A 16017-nucleotide genomic window follows, 5' to 3' on the forward strand; every position below is an offset into this window, starting at 1 on the left:
ATCTAGACAAGTATACCCGGAGAATCCAAATTTTATAAAAGATGCATATTACAATGCCACCGCTGAACCCCATGGATATTTGCTGTTTGATCTGAAGCAGAACACTCCGGAAGAAGTACGTTTTCGGTCGCGGATATTTCCCGACGATGATATCAATTATGTATATATTCCTACAAAAAAAGCAAGCATAATCACTAGTCGTTTATTCTGTCATCATGGCTCCAAGAGTGAAACACGCTAAAGTGCTCCAAGTTTTGTCGGATGCGAAACCGGCTCTTCGCACAGCGATATTACAAGCTGCTGATTCTTCCTTAGTTAATTCAATCTGTGAGTGTTGTTACAATGTTCTAAAAGGGAATGTTCCTCTTTCAACACCTCAGAAAACAAGATTGAGCCGGTACAAGAAGGTGATACGTAATCTTTCTGCCAAAGAACACTCTACAAAGCAGAAGAAACAGATACTAGTGCAACACGGAGGATTTCTACCTGCGTTATTAGCCCCTTTAATAGGAGGTGTGTGAAAAAAAAATCTGAACATGGAGCATGCCAAAAAAATGGTTATAATACCTCAAGAATTTATGGATAACATGAGACATCCTGTTATGTCTGCACCGTCTACATCCTTATCGCAATTGGATCAGGATATGCAAGTAATTTTGAATCTCAAAGGTCTTTCGGATGATGAAAAGTGGAATCGTTACAGTATTGTGCTCCAAAAATTTCTGTCTATTACTCGAAAACAAAGAGAACCTGTGTCGCTACCGATTACAGAATCTACTGAGAAGTTGACTGATATGAAAGAAGAAATTCTAGCTGCTACACCTAGCATGTATCGTAGAAAAGCCGAACTGTTGTATGAACGTCTTTTACATAATAGTAATATTGATTGGGATAAATATGGGGCAGTTTTTATTAACAATCATAAAATTGAAGGCTCAAATATTGTCGATCTAGTATCGGATATAATTCGACCACGAAAAACAAGCAATCCTGTTGGGTGGCAACTATTCAATAGAGCTCTGGCGTTATCTAATATTCCTCAAGAATATATTGGAAACCCCCGGAGACAGGAGTTTATTCAACAGATTGTTTTTGGCAACCCCGGACGCCATGTTCCGCTGTCCGGAGCTAACCAAGAAGAGGCACAAGAATTAACAGAAGCAGAAGAAGAAGAAGAAGAAGAAAAGCAACCAATTTCTTTTGTATCATCATTTCCAGGGCACAAACGTAAACGTACTGTTCCAGTTTGGTCAAGATACAAACCATGAGCGAAAAAATATTAGAGAATATCTGGTACAATCCATCTCATCCAGCATCCTATTCTACAGCTTCAACACTATGGAAAGCTGAAAAAAAATCCATACCATTGTCAACAATCAAACATTGGTTGACAAAGCAAACTGCATACACTTTGCATAGACCTGTAAAGCGTCGATTTCCGAGAAACTTTTATTTTGTGCATAATATCGATGACCAATGGCAGGCTGACTTGAATGACATGCAGAGTTTGCGGAATCACAACAAAGGGTACAGATATATACTCACAGTTATCGATATTTTTAGCAGGCATGCTTGGGCTGTCCCTGTAAAAAATAAAACTGGTGTATGTATAAAAAAGGCTTTCCAGCAAATTTTCAAACAAAGCAAAAGAAAACCTTTGAAATTACAAACTGACAAAGGCCGTGAGTTTACCAACAGTATTGTGCAGGAATATCTCAAAAAACAAAATGTAATTTATTTTACAACAAAGAATCCTGATATTAAAGCTAGTATTGTTGAAAGATTCAACAGAACTTTAAAGGAACGCATGTGGAAGTATTTTACTAAGCAAAGAACCAGCTGTTATGTTAATGTACTCCCAAAGCTTTTGAAAGCTTATAATCATAAAATTCACTCGAGTATTAAAATGGCACCAGCAGATGTTACTCCTGAGAAGGTTTTGAAAGTATGGCACAATATGTATGACAAAAAACTCAAATCTGATTCATCTCCACTATTGTCATTGAAGATGCCATTCAAAATAGGAGATACAGTGAGAATAACAAAAACAAAAAAACGCTTTGACAAAGGTTACATGGAAAATTGGACAAGAGAAATATTTGTGGTGGAACGTATTTTGAAAAGAAATCCTCAAGTGTATGAATTAAAAGATCTACAAGGACATAAAATCGATGGAACATTTTATACGGAAGAGTTGCAATTGGTCCGCTTACCGGATATGCATGAAATTGATAAAATCCTTGCGACCAAAGGTTAAGGAGCCAGTAAAAAGTTGTTAGTTCATTGGAAAGGTTACTCCAGATTATTTGACAGTTGGATTAGCGCATCGTTTTTGGAGTCAAAAAAAGAGAGAGAGAGGCATAAATTTTTGTAGGTATTCTCATCAGTGGTACAAATAACCTTCATAACACATCATGAGAAAAGCAAACGCTTTCTACCTTACTTTGCCTAGTAACAGTTCCATGAAATATTTCCCAAGTAATACTCTAACTAATTACACCACAAAGCTTCAGAACCGTGTGGAGTTGGACACCAACAAATGGGAGATGGCATTGGTAGAAGTGCATTATCCTTATTCAATACTAAACATTACAAGATTTAACAACTATATTCAATATAAATCTATGGATGATGTCAAATGGAACGAACTTCGAATATCCGAAGGCTATTACGCATCTGTAAACAGCATTGTTGCAGAAATCAATAAATATTCTGAAACATTAAATTTTAGTCTCCGAAATCATCCTGCGTACAAACATGTGACTGTTGATATATCTACCAAGCAGAGAAACATAAATGTACGATTGTCACCTCAACTGGCACGGATATTAGGTTTTAAACCGACCGATGATCTATCAGAAGTAAAAATTGGACGCTCGCCTCCAAATGTTGTGAGAGAAATTCCTTCCCAGATGTATATTTACACAGATATTGCGGAATCACATATGGTGGGAGATGCTGTCGCCCCTCTATTACGTATTATAAACATTAATCCTATGGAACATACTTTTGGAAGTGATGGTGTGCAAATTTTCGATTCACCACATTACATCCCAGTGCAGAAACATAATTTCGAACAAATAGAAATTGACTTAAGGGATAGCACTGGTGCACACATCCCATTCTCCTTCGGACTAGTGTGTTTGAAACTTCATTTTAGACGTTGTGGTGAAAAGCTCTGATTATGAATGACCCATATTTTCAATACTACCATCAACAAGCTGGATCTGGTGTGGGTAACATATATTACGGTGCTGCCTATCAAAAAGGACATGGCATTGGAAGTTTTCTTGGAGGACTTTTTCGGTCAGCTTTGCCTCTTATCAAAAAAGGAGCGAAAGCTGTAGGGAAAGAAATGTTAAAAACAGGGGTAAATGTGTTAGGTGATGTTGTAGACAAAACACCCCTAAAACAGTCACTACAATCCAGAATTTCGGATGCCAGATCAAATCTTAAAAGAAAAGCTGAAACAAAGCTAAAGGAAATGATTGGTTCAGGTTATCAGGGGCATAAACATTTCAAAAGGAATCACTCTGCTTCGGGACAGCGAACTGGAAGGATCGCTCAGAGAAAGAAGAGATCCAGTGCCAATACAAACACCAAGAAAACAACCAAACGCAACCGTAAGAAAATTCAAATAACATCAGATATTTTTGATTAGATATGGCGCTAATTAGGGAGAAATCATGTGAGTGTTTTAAAAGTGAATTGGATATTTTCTCGGTAAAACCTACTCAGACAAGCATCTTAGAACACCACACCATCGGATACAAACCTGTTAGTTCTCTGGCAGATAATGCCCCCACCGAGTTTGTAATACCTCGACATGGTGATGATTATATGGATTTAGCACACACAATGTTGAATATAGATGCCAGAATTGTAAAAGCGAATGGTCAGTTATTGCTACCCACAGATAAAACAATTGGACCTGTCAATGATTTTCTCAATGCAATGTTCAGCGAAGTACAAATCTACTTAAATAACAAACTCATCTCGTTTCCATCTCACATGCACCCATACAGGTCTTATTTTGAAAAAGCACTGAACTATGACATATCTGCAAAATCATCTCATCTCCAAAGTGCATTGTGGTACAAAGATACAGCAGGAGCTTTTGATAACGTTTCGGAAGACAACAAAGGCTTTACAAAACGTAACCAACTAACAAAACAGAGTAAAACATTTGATATGTTTGGTTACTTGCATTCTGATATTTTCAATCAAGAGAAATTTTTGATCAATGGAGTGGAAATGCGAATAAAACTGATTCCTTCGAAAAACACTTTCTGCTTGATGGGATTAGATGACAGTGAAGGCAAAGTGGAAATTCTGGATGCTACACTATATGTGAGAAAAGTATCGGTCAGTTCATCCATCAAACTTAGTCACAATCGCATATTGCAAAAACATACAGCAAATTACCCTCTAACAAGAGTACAACTTAAAGCTGTAACTATTCCAAAAGATATTGTTTCAAAAACAATTGACAATGTGATACTTGGACGTCTTCCGAAACGATTAGTTGTGGGGTTTGTTACCAACGATGCATTCAACGGCACTCTGTCTACAAACCCATTCAATTTTCAACATTTCAATTACAACTTCTTTACTTTATATGTTGAAGGAGTCCAAATTCCCGGCAAATCACTTCAACCAGACTTTGAAAACAACAAGTACACAACAGCATATCACACATTATTCTCTGGAACAGGGATACACTATATGGATGAAGGAAACAATATATCGCGTGAGGAATACCCCCAGGGATACGCATTACTTGTTTTCGATATAACACCAGACGCAGCTGCAAGTGCCATATCCCACTGGAGTCTTCAACGGCAAGGGGCTGTTAGCTTTGAAGTCCACTTCAAATCGGCTTTGGAATCTACTGTGACTTGTGTTATCTACTCTGAATTTGACGCTCTCATGGAAATTAATAATCAAAGAGATATTCATCTGGATTAATTGTATAACAAGGTGAGTTGCACAATATTACTATTTAGTGTCCAGCAATGCTGTCGACTTTAAATTTGCTTCACGGGTTAATATCAAATAGAGCCTTTGACAATCATCATGTTGGGGTTTTCGCAGCTAATGAATTACCTGTACATGTGGAACTACCAGCAGCGTTGATTGTAAATACAGATCCCAAAGATAGCCCCGGGAAGCACTGGGTAGCAATTTACATAGACAGTAACTCCCGGGGGGAATTTTTTGATAGTTACGGAAAACCTCCACATGTGCATAACCATTTGCGATTTTTGGAAAATAACTCTAAATTCTATACTTACAACACTCATCAGATACAAAGTTACGGGTCTGTGTACTGTGGGCATTACTGTTTTCTGTATTTATTCCATAGAGCCTCTGGTAAACCCATGCATAAATTTCAAATTTTATTCCCAGTACCGATAAAAAACGACAATATTATAACAACATATTTGCTGACTCGTAAATTAAATTTATAATACTCGGTACGTATACTAGAAAATATTGACAGTAAATACTGTTTGAAATTTTATACAAGTTACATATAGTCCTAATAGTATATTAATAATTTTGTAGCGTTACAGTTTACAACAGCTTACTTATAATATTTATCTTGTTTTGTGTCTTTACAGAACAATGACGCAATATCCAGAGATGGGATCTTTCAATGCTAGATTGTCCTCTTTCAGAAACTGGCAATCAAAAGAATTCCCGTTTGTAGAAGCTCTGTCCGAAGCAGGATTATTTTACATTCAAAAGAGAGGATAAAACAGTATGCTTCAAATGTGGTGGAGGATTATACCGATGGAAATACAGAAACAATCCAATACTAGAACATCGTCGATATTTTCCATTTTGCCCCCTGTCTATAAACCTAATTTCAGATCGACAATGCGGTTGATGCTTTAATTAAATTAATTAATATTTGTTATCCAATATTTCCTCAATATGACGTTTATGATATTCTGCTGATTTTTCTCTCACCATTGATCTTTGTAATGCCCCGCCCCCTCCACCTTTTTTGTCCAGCACATGCTTGGTTTGCTACGCGCGCATGCGTCTCAAAAACACACCCACGCATTTCTTCAAATGTATACCTGCACGCTGCGACATGCAGTATCTCGCAGTTCTTAGTCATGGAATCCTCTATTTCGATGCCGCTGAAAAAAAAGATTTCAACCGTACACTAATTTCAAGGGGGTTCTTCAGAAAGAGAGCGATCAGCATTTACCTGAAGAACAAAAACAAGTAACTAGTCTTATACGCCAGTCGATATTATTTGATCACGTCTACTATTTGAATGCTTCGAAAACAAAAGTTATCTCAATCGGACTTTCCTCTCATCTGGATTTCCAACCTGTGGTCAGGCTACACAGAAGCGGGGCGGCCGGTGTTGAACTACAGTTGCAGGAGTGGCACGCTCTTCAGGAATTGTTTCCAGTAATCGACAATTACATCGCTATTCCAGGTGAGCAGCCTCGTGTTTCCTACCCACTAAGTGAGCAACATGAATTGCTGATAACCACACTGTACAATCGCCGTCAGATCATTATAAGGAAGAAACCAGCTTACGGTTCCCTGGAGATTGTGTTCATCGCAGAAAGTTCGTGGCGGAACTTTATGAAGATATTTGTGTGCATCGAGCATGCGAAAGTTATGTGTGAAACAGTGTCGCCGTATCTGAAATCATATTTTGGAAACTGTGTGGAATCTTGCATTCTCGACCTTCGCGAACAATGTTTCGGTTGCACAGATATTTCCCCTGTCCATGCATGTAATAAGGAGAAGTTTGTGCTTTCCCATCTACATGGATGTACAAAACCTGAGCCTTTGTCTATACAAAACATCGACGGAAAAAGACTTTCCAAAGAAGTGTTTGTTTTTTGCGAGAACATGCTTGTGGAAAAAATAGTGAAACATTTTAATTCAATGGTTGCAGCAGAAAATGGATATGATAGTGACACAATTCCTTATGTGGGTGAGTGAACAAACTTGAAGAATAAAAACTTGTTAAATAACATGCTGATAAACTGGTGACACAATATAAACATTTTACATATGTATGTGTGTGTGTGTGCGGCTCTTTTGAATTTTGTAAATATTGGTAATAAACAGGGATAAAATATATGTCTTGGCTTTTTTTCACTTATCACCCCTTTAAAAATCCTCATGGTTTATATTTTTACTGGTAACAATCGTTAATAACAACATTAATAATTAACTATATAATGAAAAAGTGTGTATTGTGGACTTGTCGAAGATAAAGCATGAGAGCTTTTCTTCACACTGGTAAAACTCGGTGTTAATAACAACATTAATAATTAACTCTATAATGAAAAAGTGTGTATTGTGGATTTGTCGGAGATAAAGCATGAGAGCTTTTCTTCACACTGGTAAGAATCTGTGTTAATAACAACATTAATAATTAACTATACAATAAAAAAAATGTGTATTGTGGACTTGTCGGAGATAAAGCATGAGAGCTTTTCTGCACAGCGCTGGACACGCAAAGGCAAGTATCTTTATTTTCATTCTATTTCTAACAATGATTCGCTATTTTTTCTTGTCACTATAAAAAACTAATTCAATTTTTCTTTTATCACATCTGTCGCCATTTTGCTTGTTTTTGTTTAATTCCTCTTTATGCATTGAGGTTAATCGAAACATAACTTTAGACTTTTACATGGAATTGAAACATAGAATCTTGCCTCCTTTGATTGAATCGAACCTGTGACTCCTCTTTGATCACAAAACAATAGTGACGGCCATCTTGCTTATTTTACCTACTCTTTATGCATTTAAGCTAATCGGTACTGGGGCCCCACACGGCAAAACAACAGATTCTAATTTATCTTTATACATTAGCGGTAAAGTCTTTGCGTTGTAATCAAAAGGCATTTTGTTTTGATTTTTAATATCTGTTCCTGCCTAAATACTAATGGGGACTCAACACACTTCTTTTTTTTTTTTAAACAACATCATTATCTGCCAATTTGACATTGTGAATCGAACCCGGGGACCTTTTCATTACAGCATAAACATCCTATTTCCAATTAGTTCATTTTCTCTTTGTGCACAAAAAGCTAATCGGAACTTTTAAACAAATACAATTGAATATCCAATTTTGGGAATCGAACCCTCAACCACTTGGTTGAAACATCTCGCGGAATAAAAAAACACCCCCCCCCCGCGCCCGCGCCGCGCCGCCCCGCTCCGCTCCGCCCCGCGCCGCGCCGCCGCCGCTAAACACAAAACGCGGCCGCCATATTGATTTTATTCAAATACTATTTATGCACAGATGGACTAATCGGGACCTATAATGGCGGGACAAAACAATTGGCCTCATTTAACTACCTAGAGAATCGAACCCGCGACCTCTTCATTACCAGGCGACAACATTAACCACTAACCCAAGGCCGCCATATTGATTTTATTCAATCACTATTTATGCACAGATGGACTAATCGCGACCTATAATGGCGGGATTAAACAATTGGTCTAATTTAACTACCTAGAGAATCGAACCCGCGACCTCTTCATTGCCAGGTGACAACATTAACCACTAACCCAACTCGATTTTCGAACTCAACCATTGTGTTGCCTTTATTTACACACAGGCTAATCGAGACCATTCAATATTGACATCGTCGCCTTGTAATCAAGGGGTCCCAGGTTCGATACTCGGTGGAGGCACATAGTGGTCCGAATTACCACTTTTCAACTGTAGCTCCAATCCTGATTAGTTTTGCCGTGCATAAAACGGACTTAAAAAAAAACTAACTCAATCTATCAATCAATCAATATTGACTCTACCAGGAATCGAACCCTCGACGCCTCTTGTTTTACAGAGCAATAACCTTAGCCGCTAAGCTTTCGGGGTAAAGCACCTTCGGCGCCATCTTTAAATCATTTCTTCATGTCTTTGAATCATACGCAATGGTTGCGCGCGCATTTCCTCCACACACACACACACACACACACAAACATACGCACGTGTTAGGTTAGCATACATCAAGAAACAACATGACAAATCCATTGACCCCCCTCCCCCCACCGCTTCCGATGTCTTCAACGTGATCAGACACGTTCTGCTGACTCAACAATAAAACCGCTCGTGGCCCGCTACAACCGGATGTAACATAACACCAGCCGCATCAAATTTTTGCTGACGCGTAGGAACGAAGTGCTGTCATTCTACTATGGGATAGTGAGAAAGTGGTACAAGAGCTGGAAACCATTTGGGACAATGGCTACAGCAGAGTGGGGAGTAAAATCATCAAGATTATTGAAGGTCTGAATATTGGCTCTTGCTTGAGCCCTGTGCTGGCGGAATTAGTTATGCATGAATGGGAGAAGGAAGTGATAGTGATAGGAGGAGATAAGTTAAGTCTGTTTTGTAGATATGTGGATGATTGTTTTGGGATATGGAAGGGAACAAAAAGGCAGCTGAGTAAGCTTGTTAAAGATGTAGAAGATGAGAAAGCAGGGATATTCCTTGAGCTCGAAACGGAACAGGAAGGAACATTAAATTTCTTGGATATTGAGATGAAAAAGAAGAGAGGAATGGGGATTGTGGCTACATGGTATCAAAAGAAGTGTTCGGCAGGAGTGTTCTGCCACAAAAGAAGTGATGTGGGTGATGGAACTAAACGTAATTTTATAAGGAATATGGAAGACCGAATAAAGAAGATATGCACAGAGAAAGGGGGGGGAAGAAGAAACCAAGATTAATAACCTGTGGGAACAACTAGAAGAGAATGGCTATGAAAAGAAAGACAGACACAACATCAACAGAAGAAAGAAAGAGATAAAAGAGAGAGGACTGGAAGAGAAGGAAGAAAAAGAAAAAGAGAGATGGTTTGGTATAAGAAGTATGGGCGATGCCACAGAGAAGATATGCAAAGTGCTGAGGAAAGTAGGTATAAGAACTTACAGGAAGGGAGGACGCACTATTTTAAGTATAGCCAGCAAGAAGAAGGAAAAAAAGAGAGAGGAAGAAGAGGAAGGGGTTATCTACGAGGTGAAGTGCAGAGGATGTGAAAGTGTATATATATAGGGGAAACGAAGAAGAGACTTAAAGACAGGTTAAAGCAACACATGGATGATGTGAGATTGAAGAGAGACAGGAATGCTATATTCAAACACACTAGAGAAACAGGACATGAAGTTGAATGGGATTCGGCTAGGCGAATAGGAAAAGAGAAGAGAGAACTAGTGAGAAAATGGAAGGAGGCCAAAGAAATAGAAAAGAAAGGAGAAGACATCATGAATTGGAATGGAGGACTCAAGATAAATAAGGAATGGAAGAGTGTGTTAGAGAAAGTTGAAAGGATGAAGAAAAGGAATAAAGAAATAAGAAGTATGAAGAAGGAAGAAAGAAGAGAAAAGAAGAAGACCAGAGGAGGAGGTATTCATCCATAACCGAAAAGGCAGGAAGGGTGGGGGAGTGGTAAGCAGGTGGTTCTAGACTCTTGCTAATCTTAACCTGCCAATCACCTGTCAGTGTAGTAGACCCATTAGTCAACAACTGTCAGGAGGTGATATGCTTAATTCCTTTGGAGAAATCTTCCTAGATAAGGACTGTCAACTTGATTTGTTGTTGTGTGGCTTGTGACCCTGCTATGTGTATGTAATCTTTCTGTGTGTAGTATATTTCATCATTTTAGTTTAGTTCTTCGTCTGAGGAAGACCCTGATACAGGGTCGAAACGTTACGTGTTAAGTGTTTTTATCTTAATAAACTGCCTTGGTCAGCAACTTATTGGTTTTAATATGGAAACAAGGCTTAATTATATTACAATTGAAGTACCTTGTCACACTATAGTTAAAAATATCTAAATTAATCTGAGACACGTAAAAGGTATGAACAATGTGGGAAATTTGTCTCAGTTCTTATTTGAATATGAAAAGGCTTTGAAAAGTTGGTGAGATGGGAAGTTACATTTTAAATACAACACATAAAACTAATATTAGTGGTATAAGTTTATGAATTACCAAGTTTTATTAATTATTGTGTCGCAGTGGCGGCGATTGGGTTCCAAAACTTTGGGCGAAGGGCAGTTTACTCTTCCTTGGTAGCTAAGGTTTAGCACAGTGCGGAGGCAAAAGTGGCAAAAAATGGGGGGGCAACTGCCCCCCTAATCGCCGATACTCATTGTGCGGCAATAAAAAACAAACTGGTCGAGCAACTGTAGACAATTTATACTCTAAAGATTCTGACAAGCGGTATTTCTATAAAGGTGGGAAATGAGGGATTTCTTTCCTATTTGAGGCGATCAGCAAGCATTTCTGAGGGCCCACAGGTTAAGTTGCCAGGGCTCCTCTGATTGAGCCAGTACGCGCCTGCTTTTTTATCGCAGACATCGTCTTATGATATGTTACTGGGAACCCACTCGACCACATCCCCCATAAAAAAATAAAACAGTCTAAGTTTCTTGTCATGCCCATTGACTCGTACAATACAATAACTCTGTTGATACGTATTCTAAGTTCACCGACAAGAAAAAATAGATCGGGTGTTTCTATTTAGTGCCCATATCAGTGAATTTTGAGTTCTAATTTTGTCATTGTTGACGTGCATTTTGTCTATTTCGTATTTCTTTTTTTTAAATAACCGACACTATCTGTTGGATTTGTGAAATTATATAAAACTTCAGGAGCTTAGAGAGACCAATGCGCCCCCCCCCCCCCGCATCGCATCGGGGGGCCACTGGTCTGAAGGTCAGAGCAAGTTTGAAGTTCCTAACTATGAAGACATCTCTGGTATCATTGTCTCCTGTGATGGTTCCACTTATCACTGTAGTGAAGTTAGTCGTTTTTGCATGTTCAATAAAACCGGTAGCAGCGGACAATTGAAGCAACTGTTTGTTTTTACTTGAAGACCAGAACCTGTCCATCTGTATATGAATTAGTGTGTCCCATTCGATTGTCATAATTTCAATTGGATCAGCAGGTCTCCGTCTTTCTCTTTCACCTTCCTTTAGTGACTGCTCGATGTAGCTGTCAAATACAAAATCCACTCGTTAGTTCCGTGGTATTGAGTTGCATTAGTCCAGACTTTATCAAATATACTTTTAAAAGTTCCCATACACTTAGTTCTGAGTTGGCGAATTTGTGACATAAAATCAACTACGACAGCAGTATTCATGATTTCACATTCTTGACATGGTAAATCCTTTCATATGTAGTGACTTCGTTGATCTGAGATATCCTTGATTTGACTGGCAGTTTTGTTGGATCTGGACAAACAAATTGAAAAAACAAGATTTTCTGAAATAAATAACAATCAGACAACTTCAGGAACCATTTTATTCGATTCCTCACCCTTCAAAACATATACTTAGACACCAAAATTATGACTTTAACGGTTTCAAGAGCGGAAATAAAAGCAAAATATTGTCGCTATCGGCCATTTTGTAAAATGGCTTCTAAAACACCCGGTCCAGAATATGGTGATGTCTACCCAAGTTTTTCTGACTCTCCTACATGTATTCTACTAGGTTCCATTGGTTAGACAAATCATAACTAAAATTTTTACGGGACTCTATTACAGGGACTGGATTAGTTCCCTGGTCACTGGGAAAGCCAGTCGCAGACGCATTACTACTTATGCATTTCACAACTGGGGCATTATAGCATTCCAAAATATGTATGAGGTTTTGTTTGCCGCATAGGACGTTTTTCCAACTTTCGAAAACAAATCCATTAACATCTATACCCTGTCTCCGGAATCTGTGAAGCAAGGCGGCGCATAACGGAAGAGAAGGGGAGAAATCGAGTGGGCGTAGCAAAGCAGTGCGCGCTGCTGAAAACGGTTGGTAGCTGCACTCACTTCCACTCTCACGATTTCTTTGGTCGATCCCTCTCTATACCCTGTCCCAGATATCTCTGGAGCAAGGCCGCGCATAGCGTCAGAGAAGGGGAGAAAATTGAGTGGGCAGAGCGAAGCACTACACGCTGTTGCGAAGACTCGTAACTGCAGTCGCTTTCCCCACCTCCACGCAATCCAGTTCCCTCTCACGTGTTCATTGGTGGAGACGTCTCACGTCCCTACTTGCGCAGAGACTTGTTTTCGTTCGCCTCCTCCAGAGATACGTGGGACAGGGTATAGTCACTACTTGCTATATTTTTTGTTTGCTCGCTCCATAGATTCCAGGGACAAGAGTATAAGAGGGCTTCCATACCAAAGTGAAAGATACAGGATAAACAGCATCCATAGAGAAAAGTACATGCATCACCTGAAAAAAATAATGTGTAAAGTCTGCAGGTCAGACTAAATGTTTAAGTGCATCATCGAAACTGCACAGAAAATGCATCAATTGATGCATTAAAGTAAAGCTCGACATAGAATGAAATACTCACTTGCATCATGTGATTAATTTCAACGTTACCTTCACGAACAAAAAATGCATCAAACTATAAGCCTGATTCTTGGCAATGGCCAAAAATGCACTTTAGTGCATCAAGTAGAGCTGATGCATTTATTTTTTTGTGTGTAGGCTACTCTGGTGTGAAAGGTTGTATTTGTTTCTGAAGGTTCCTTTTTAAATGGCATGCCACTTGCAGAGCGTAACTTTGCATATATGCACGAATCCGCCACAGGGGCGTAACGAGACTAAGTGGGCCCCCCAGTTACTGCTTTTATATATTATTATAGTGGCTGGATCTACCAGTAAAAAATGCGTAATTTTAGCTCATGGGGTGTAACTTAATTCTCTTTATTGTGATTAAGGATGTGCTTTGAGTTGGTGTTTTAAGTCTACTTTATGCACAGTAAGGATAATCGGGACTGGATCTACAGTTTATAGTGGGATCCGAACCACTTGTGCCTCCACCGGGTATCTAACCCGGGACCCCTTGATTACAAGGCGACGACGCTACCACTGCGCCATCGGGGAGGCCTAAGGATGTGTTTTTTTATATAAATGCTAGAGATGAATAGTACAAAATAACTAATAAAATTAATACTGTGAAATACATTCTTTACTCATTAACAAATTAAGATTAACGATTACGATTTACGCCAAAGCATCGACTGTTAGACTTGATGTCTTTGGCTTTGTCATTTTCAGTTGAAGTCAGACCACTAAGACGTTCCTGACTCATAGTACTGAGTAAATAGGTTCTTATAATTTTGAGTTTAGAAAACGATCTCTCTGTCTTCGCTACTGTGAGAGGAACTGTAAGTTTCACAGCGGCAATAAAGATGAGACATTTAGATACTGAACTACTGGCTTCCCTGCAATGTGTGTTGCTTAAATCTACGGCGATAGCAGAACTTCGTATTATTAAAAAGTTGCTATTAAAGTCGGCTGATCGACGTGGAATTGCGCAACACACACAACGCATTGCAGGGTAGCCAGTATCACCACCCTCGATTACTCGAAGGACACACTTCCGCACGAAATCGAGGCTGATGTAACCAAGCAGTAGAAACGTCTCAGAGAGTGCCGTATGCTCCTCGAGGACGATCATTATAAATTATGATCTTACAATTACTACCAGCATTTCTTTCAATTAAACAGAAAATTATTTTCATATTGTCAGGTATTAACAAACTTTGCAAAATCTATGAAATATAACAAAGTTCCTTTAAACCATTCTACAGAGTTCAATTATACAATTACATACTTTAACCTTAATGCATAAACAAACCTGTAACATCATCAATTTCAACAGTTTTACCAATTATACCTAACGAACTCAATAACAATAAATTTACGGCGTGTGTGAACGTTCAATAACTATGAGATGTGAGTGACACTAACATAAATTTGCCCCTTATTTACCAAAAGACCCACCCATTACCTGAAGTGTATTCGAACTGTGTAGACTGGACTCACCAAGTACTTCTTTACCCTCCCACACCCGAATCGAGCCCCGGCTAAACGAAAAACCACGATTAAGGTCTCAAGACAGCCAACCGTGATTGCAGCAACACACACGCTTCCTTAACGCACTACTGTAAGGTGCGGGTCCTTCAGGCGAACACTCCTGGATATCGAGAGCAAATGAAAAAGGAAGCTTTTCTTTTCTTTTTCCTTACATTCGATGACCTGTAATAAGGAGCAAGTCAATACGCTTGCCATACTTGAGAGCGATACCGATGCCCGCGCCGTGATATGAAATTATCAGGTGTGTGAATGCGTGAGCATGATGCGTTGTGAGTGCGCGAGGGGGTGGGGTAGGGGGGTCAGAGAGACACGCACTCGTTGATCGAAATTTAAGACATGCATGTCAAACTCTTGATCCTCACTGCTGACTTATGTAGCGGAGTGGTAAGCAGAGCACATTACGTCGCCAGGGACCCGGGTTCGATTCCCGGCCGCCTGGGAATGGGTGTTCTTTAATAGTGTCCCATCATCAATTTCACCATATCGTTACTCATCCTCATCTTCGTGATTAGCCAAAAGTGGCAGAAAAGCGAAGAAAATAAACAAAAGCAATCAAACAATCAGTCTTTTCTCATACGTAGCACCAAAAAAGTCTCGACATGAACCCCTCCCGCTTATTCTTAAACATAACTCAGGCCTTCTAATGGCTGTAAATATATTTTTAAAAACAGAAAAAGATAGCACGAATGATTTCCGATTACGTGCATTTCATGACGAAAAAATTGTAAAACGTTTATCAAGCAATTAACATGCAGGCCTCCCCGATGTTGTACTGGTAATGTCGTCTCTTGTAAACTAGGGGTTCGGTTTCGATGCCCGATGGAGGCACATAGTAATTCGGATCCCACTTTAACCTGTAGGTCCAATCACGATTAGTCTGTTAGCATAAGAAGTAGGCTTAAACAACATCCAAACAAACCGATTTAGCTGCTTTAATTATTAAAATTAATATGTGGCGAAATTTGCAATTATTAAGCACATATTAAAATTTGATATAAATAAAGTAACACTAATAATGGATTAGAATGCAACACAACGTAAATAACTCATTTTGATTTGACTTTTTTTTAGCGTAAAATAAACCAAGTCAATCAGTCATTACCTTCTTATATTTCTGAAAAAAAAAGAAAAAA

The sequence above is a fragment of the Lepisma saccharinum genome, chromosome 2 (genome assembly GCF_977018435.1).
Source record: "Lepisma saccharinum chromosome 2, izLepSacc3.1, whole genome shotgun sequence".
NCBI classification, from domain to species: Eukaryota; Metazoa; Arthropoda; class Insecta; order Zygentoma; family Lepismatidae; genus Lepisma; species Lepisma saccharinum.